The sequence below is a fragment of the Centruroides sculpturatus genome, unplaced genomic scaffold (assembly GCF_000671375.1).
Source record: "Centruroides sculpturatus isolate CEXI.00-Female unplaced genomic scaffold, Cexi_2.0 scaffold2753, whole genome shotgun sequence".
Classification (NCBI taxonomy): domain Eukaryota; kingdom Metazoa; phylum Arthropoda; class Arachnida; order Scorpiones; family Buthidae; genus Centruroides; species Centruroides sculpturatus.
The window spans coordinates 6,611-14,676 of NW_019386842.1; the positions used below are offsets into that span (position 1 = coordinate 6,611).

Sequence of the window (8,066 nt, forward strand, 5' to 3'; positions counted from 1 at the left end):
TATCAAGTTATCTTTTGCTTCACTCTTGTTCTTTACAATTTAACAATGACAAAATGTGAAAGTCATCTAAGATTACCTGAAGATACTTTTTACCACTAATTGCAGATGGCATAATTGGTCCACACATATCACTATATATAAGATCACCTATGGCAGCAGAGTGTCTTTCATTATGATAGAAAGGGACTCAAAAAGCCTTTCCTTCAATTTGAAACTGAATTCAAGCTGTCACAGCGCATCTCTTTGTGTAAGTGACCAAGATGTCAATACCACAAATTGTCTTCAGCTGCAGCATGACACTCTAATCATACTGTCCATGTTTTATTGTGTGTTCAACCCTTGTCCCTTGCATTATCAGATACCTATTATACAGTAAAACTATTTTTAACAGATTAAATTAATAATAATCATCCACATCAAGCTTAAAAAATAAAAAATTTAAAATAATAAAGTTGAATGTAGGCAGTCCTACTAATACCATGTCTATTTATAGGCCTACACAATTTTTTCAGCTTGTCTCCTCATCTAAATCATTGAGGGGACAAGCTGAAGAATAAATCATCTAAATCCCCTCATCAATGATTTATTCTTGGTTGTAGAACTACATCTTATCCATATAAACATTGCCGTATGTATACAACTCACAAATGTCTGTGAATTTCAATCAGTGTATAATCTTTCATTGCTAAAAAATTCAATTAATAATTGATATTTTTGTAAAGAATGAAGAAGACCACTATTTATTTATGTTTAAACTTGACTATTATAAAATGATTCAACATAATGAACTTAAACTGCAAACATACAGATTAGACACACATAGTTACTAAATGATTGTGGGCATATGTTTCCATCCTGAAACTTCATGGAATGCTATTGTAGGAGACTTTACTTATCAATCAGCCAACATAAATATGCAAGGTATAAATTACTGCAAATAATTTTCATTCTATTCGAAAAAACAAATCAAAATATTAATAACGAAGAATTTATTTGTTAAATATTAATTTGGATTTAGGATAAATGTATTGACTAATTCTTTACTGAGAGCTTTGATGTGCCATATGCTTTTAGGATTGTTTAACTTTTTTATCTAAATTGAATGCACAGATAATTTAGGTAAATAGTTTAACTTAATAGTTAAATCATTCATCTGATTATTTTATAAATAACATTCAAAATATTTTTATCATAATATACAAACAGTAAGTTTATCAATGAAAATAATAAAATTAATAAAATATTTAAAATGTTACTTTTTATCTAGAGTTAAAGAAAATTTTCTGTTTTGTTTGAGAAATTAATAGATTTAAAATATTTTTAACCAATAATTTTCATTAATTACTTATCTGTAGGATAAACAATATGATACATTTTGGAAGGGACTGGTTTGTCTCCTCAGCTAATTTTTCAGTCTACTGATAATTTTGATCACTATCTTAGGAGTATTGTAAAAACATGGAAATTCAAATGTGTAAATCCTGACTTGTTGTCCTTAGAGAGAAATCTAGTTTTCACAATTGGTACAAGGATATTGCTATGATAAATGAAAAGACTTACTATAACATTTATAAGTTAAACATTACTTACTTTCCTTATTACTTCAACTACACTTAAATAAGCTTCAGTTTAGATTTAAGAATCAAATAGTTTTGTTTTTAGACTAAAATGATATTGTTTGTGATGGATCAGAGAATTCACTGGTATATTTAATTCTTTTTTGTAAAAATTGTTAATTTCAAAGGGAAAAATGTTATAAGTTAATTCTGTTAATCTAACTAATAAAATCTTATCTTATACTAAATTATCAGTAAAATTGATTCATCTATATACTAATTTTATAAAATATATATATTCAAGCAATTATGTTAATTTAAAAATTTATTTTTCTTTGTTTATTTATTGTTTAACAGAAGATTTAAAATGTAATTTTGATTGATGAATTACTCAACACTGCTTTGTGTACTTTGATGTACAGTGAAACCTGCTAATATGATCACCTGTGTAAGATGACCACTTTGAGCTGGTCCCTTCAATTACAATTACAAATTACATTAGCAGGCTTTATTGTAATTTTGACTTAAAATTTTGATTTTATGTAACCCACCAACATAAGTAGTCCATATAGTTTAATACAAAACTGAAATTGAAATTACATATCTGTAATTAAATATGACAGTTGCTTTTATTTTAATTTACAGTTTGAAGATTTTGTTTAGATGAAGTTGAGAAATTGTAACATGAAATTGTTTAGATTAAATTAGAATATTTTGTCCTATTGATGATTGATCAGAGAAACCTCCTTTTTCAAGTAGTTAGTTTACTGATTGTAATATTTAAATGAAACTTCAATCTAAAGATTATATATATATATGTTCAAACAACAGAATCAAATATCAACAGAATCAAACGGCTATAAATTAGCATTAAACATCATAATATGCATTCTGTACATTTGACTAGAGTAACAAATAAATAATCAAATAAAATTTATTTATTTTACTTAAAATTAAACATTAAAAATTTATTTAATGGTTTTGATCTTTAAAGAAATAATCTTTGTGAAAATAGAAATTACTTAATTATTTAACAAATGAAATGAAATGAAAGAACAATAAAAATAAAATTTACTTACTGGAATAAAATGAACAAAAGTACAAATTCTTCGGATATTTTTCTCTAATAAAAATAAAAAAAAAATATAGAATGCAAAATCAGACAGTATTTTTTTTTAACTAAAAATCATTAAGATTTTAAAAAGAAATAAAATGAAGTATTTTTAAACATAATATATTGATAAACAATAAAGAATATAATGATAGAAATATATACTGAACAATGTAAAAATAATGAAATAAAAAAATAATTTTAGAAATATTTGTACATTTATAAATTTTAAACATAAACATAATGGAGTCTTTATGATTAATTCATAAGAATTCCATTATATTGTATTTTAATCTTTTATTTTACATTTTCAAAAATAAAAAAAAATATTTCACTAAAAATGAACCAGCTGCTAAGTTCAAATTATTAAATCATATTTTTGATAAAAAATAAAATTGAGTTAAAACTGAAAATTTTAAATCTTATTTTTTAATGTAATTTTTAATGTCTTTCTTTTATGGCAATGCCACAATTACTTGTTAAATAAAATTTTTTTTTTTTAAATATCAATAATTCAAACATCAATGCTTGAATTGAAATCTTAATCTACAACCTAGAAAACAAGAACTAACATCTTAAGAGTCTGACATTTTGCTTAATCAATCAGAAGTTTTTATGTATGTGAAAGTTACAGTCTATTGTCTGTTTAGACTGAAGACATAAATCAGGTTCTTTTAAAATCTCTTTGAAATCTGATAGCTAAAATAAAAATAAAAATTCTTTTGCAGTTTGCCAAACTATTTAAACTGGCAGAAGAGCAAATGTTAAAAAATTAATGTAATTAAACTTTTACCATAATTCAGTGTGTTCATGTAATTGAAATCCTAAATTTATTGGATTTATCTTGAAATATAGACCTCTCTCTGTGAAGTAGATACAATATTTCATGGATTGTTATTACTCAACTCAGTGTCATGTTATTAGAAGTCGTTTTGTATTACAATATTTCTGTTTTATTACAATAGAAATTAGATTTAAGAGTTTTAAAAAATCTGTTAAGGTTTTTAGACTAAGCAAACAATAGATTATAATTTTATCAATTGACAAGAAGATCAATTTAATTAGTAAAAATTTAAATTTTAAATTTTTTTAAAAGAAGTTTTTTAATATAAATTTTCATTTAATATTCTAACAATTCAAAAATTATAAATAATAGAGAGTATCTTATAGACTTAAAGACAACTTTAATACGTTTCAAATGAAAAATTCTATATATGTAATAACTATAAAATTTTTAATTAAAAATACATATGGTGTTAAGATATTAAAAAAGTAAAAGCAACTATTGATAATTAAGATATTATAAGATATTTCTAACTAAAGCACAACTAATAATAATAATAATTTATAATATTTTACTATTCAAATTAATACAAAACATATTTTGGAAAAGAAAAAAATGTTTGTATTCATCGAAGAAAAACTTTTGAATTTTTTCTATTTTTCTAAATCCTTTAGATTTATTATAAAAAATGATTAAAGCAGACAATCATCATCTTTGAAAATATGGAATATATCAATGGTTACTGAGGTGCATTTGAAAAGCATGGCAGGCCCTCTTTGATACATTATGAAAAACAGTTTTAGGATGTTTACACTTGGATGCATCCTATTGGTCAATTCTAGATTTTAAATTTGAATTTAGCTGTGAGCTCTTCTGCATTCAAAATATTAGATCATCAAGACATTAGAAGTTCCATCTGTTTGAAATTTTTCACCTGAAGCAGGTCTTAGAAGAAGACCGAAAATGTTCATTTTTTTGAAAAATCAGCTGGGTGAATATCAAGATAGTAAGGTTTTACATTACAGGTTACTGTTTATTGATTATTCTAACAGTTCTAAGGAAATGATGCTTTAAATTACCTAGAGATGAATTTGAACAGCATATATTAATTTAAAAAATTCTTATTTGTAACAAGACTTTTCCAATAAAAAAAATCTCTAAAATTTTATATTTTTAGATTAGTTTCTTTTATTAAAAATCTTACATTTTATTATATAATTTAACTTAATTTAATGTATTTTTTCACCACTTTCTTCAAATCTTCATAAACCACATCGTTAATGTTGCATTTAGTGTTTTCTAATTTTGCAAATTTTTAGGTTTTAATGCATAAAAACTTGATCCCTAGATGAATTTTCACCCAATGTTTATAGAAAACAGAAATGTACTGTATTTCATGTTCAATGGTTAGAAGAATTAAAAAAGTACAATGAATTATCAAAATCATTTTGCTGCATTATGATAGCATGAAGATACATTCTATTTTTTTGCACCTTGGCAACCATTGCTGGATTCAGAGACTGGCATAGCAAATATAGTAAAGTGATGTCACATCAATTTTTGAAGTTCACTACAGATTTTATGGTCCAAATACAGTATTTATATGCATTACAAACACAGACATTATGACAACAAGTACAAAACATAAACGAAAGTATTTAATACACAATAGTGGTGATGATATTGATGAAGCTGTGTTTCTTTGTTTCAAACTTTGAAACTGGAGTGATGAAGACACATAAAATCCTCAACAGGAAACAAACAAGTATCCTTGACACATTCAAAAGAGAACTTTAATGGATTACCCAATAGGTGCTCCTAGGGCCTTGATTTTTTGAGAGACCTCAAAGGTTACACAGAAAAACATTACGACTCAAAAAATTTACTGAACATTTAAAAATCTCTAAAATAACTTATTATTTAAAGATTTTATTGACTTTTTAATAAAAAAAAACAATTTTATATAAAGATCTTATAACAAAATTGCATCTAGGGCCTGAAAGGAACGTAATCTGCTACTGTTTAATGCTTTACTATCTTTGTGTAAAACACGTCTATAGTTGCTGATTGTTGTACATTATCTTGGATGCACATTTATACTGGAAATATATGTTTTTCTTCACTTTATCCATTCTAAATGCATTTACATATGCATTTGAACATTGAAACAGTCTAGCATGTTTTTAAGAAAGTTTGGCTTTTACATATTTTGTGATTTAACATATTTTTTCATTGGTTTTTTGAAAAACATTAAACTGAGTTTATACTGTAATTTCACTACTATATTCAATAAGTTTAATTAATTCTACATCAGTTTTTTATTAATTATTTTTTAAATTTAATTTATTAAATTATATTGTAAAATTAAACTTATATTAATTATCAAACATTGTTCTTTCAAACTGACTGGGATATTGGAGTGCATGTAAACAATTTATGGGTGGCAAAAACATTTCATGAAAATATAATGTAAAATAATCTAATGTAAAAAATGTCAGAATTTTTATAAGAGAAGATGAACCAAATAATTTGAAATGGACTATGTATTTTTTGAGGTTATTAAATATATTTGTGGGAAGATTATATAATTATGTAGTTGAAAAATATATCATTATTTCTTATTTATGATGTTAGATTCATGCAAGAAATGATCTGTGTGGTTTGAAAGCCCTGAAGGTTACATTTTAGTTTATGAGTTTAATTACTACAAATAATAATTTATTAAGTTGCATAGACCTCTGTAGTTTAATAAATTATTATAGGCATCAATTAAAACTAAAATTATAAACTAGATGTGACATATATCATTAACAGAAATATAACTATTCAAATATATTCAAATATGAAGAATATACATGAGTATATACAGATGTTAAAATTAATTTATTTATTTATCAATGGAATGAAAATCTGTTTTGTAGTCTTCATCAATAAATAATTGATTAAATAAATGGCAAACTTAATCTTAAATTGCTATAAACAAATTTCTTTCTTCAAAACAAGTTTTATATTTTAAAATTATTTTCTATCAGAATTTAAGTAAATTTTGTTTATTTTTTAATTAGTTTCATTTTGTTTAAATATCTCAATAATTATTTTGTTTTATACAAAGCTACAAAAAAAACCAAATAACCAGCAGAAAAAAATGGGAAGTGCTAATATTTTCACATGTATTGAACAGGCATCCTCAGGCTAACTAATCCTGCAGCTGCTGAAATAATGGGGAACTGCCATACATGTGTGAAAAAGGGGACTAATGTAAGTAAGAAGGAGAGTGAGAGGGGTGAGGAAAATAAGTTTACAGTTAGAAGAAAGACTTCCATGCTGTGGGGAAGGTGCCTATATCATGAAAGTTAATAGCAGTATTTTAGTGGGCAGCCTTATAAATTTCAACTCATTCTAGATGTCTGAGAAAAGGTTGCTGGGAAGAGCTACATATGAGGTGTGCACAGTCAAAATGGGTTTTATCTTTTACTTTATTTGAAAGTTCTCATCATAATTATTTGTTTTACTCTGAAGCTTTTGACAAATAATCATCATAACATTTTTTTTCTAATTTTACTTACTTTGCAAACTACAATAATAATTTCTGGAATCCTATGAAATTATATTTCTTAATCCAAAAATTTTAGATATAAAGTTTATTTTCTTGGTTGAATAGCCAAGAAAATAATGTATTAAATATAGCAATACAATGTTACATTTGCTTTAAATTTTCTGAAAAAATAAATACTTATATGAATGTGTACATTTTTTGTAATTTTTATAAACCATGATAGAACAAGATTATAAATATTTAAAAAAAAAAAATCTAATTGTTTCAATATTTGTTATTTTAAAATTTTTTTTATCAAAAACAATATAAATAATTAAAGCTTATCATTAGTGCTTTATTACAATATGCTCAATATCATAAAGCAGCATGTATTAAAATTCAAATATTTTAATCTTTTAATAAATATAACAAATTATTAATAAATAGCTTAACATTTATTTTCATCATAGTTTTGTTCTGCACCACATTGTTACAAAGCATGATTATGAATATTTATTAATTATGAATTAATCTTTTATATTCTTTAATTAATAATAAGCAAGAAAAATTTCTAAACTTCTGTTTAATAAATTTACAAAAAAAAATTTATTTAGGAAATTTAATAAATTCATATTTAGAAAAAACAGGCTATTGCCTATTACTGTAACAGGCTATTGCCTATTACGTTAATAAACATTCTATTCTATTCTATTCTATTTAGAAAAAAAATGAAAATAATTATTTTACCTTTGATAATTTATGAGAAATAAAATAAAGTTTGTTAAAATTTCTGAAGTTTGCTTTAAGATACAGAATAATGCAATAATGTGTCCAGATAAAAGAATTGGCTTTTCTCTAAATTTAAATAATTTTCAGAAATAAAACAAATTCCAATGTAGATCAAGTTTCTACTGCAAAATTAATTTAAAATGAAAACATTCCAAAAGAAAGAAGAAATTCTTAAAATATTCAGTAATTATACTTATTACTTGATAATTATTTTTACAATAGTATCAATTTTAAATTAGATTTTATGACTTCTCAGTAAGACCATGTTAAGCTTTAATTTCTTGAATATAA

The 8,066-nt window shown here is 23.9% G+C and overlaps 1 long non-coding RNA gene across 1 annotated transcript; it reads right to left on the reverse strand.

Moving 5' to 3' along the window:
• Positions 1–1,270: 1,270 nt before the first annotated feature.
• On the reverse strand, positions 1,271–7,828 carry LOC111615837. The gene is made up of 3 exons (XR_002755144.1): positions 7,734–7,828; positions 2,636–2,679; positions 1,271–1,537 (listed from the first exon to the last, which is right to left on the reverse strand). It is a non-coding gene; the product is annotated as an uncharacterized LOC111615837 (long non-coding RNA).
• Between the last annotated feature and the right edge of the window lie 238 nt (positions 7,829–8,066).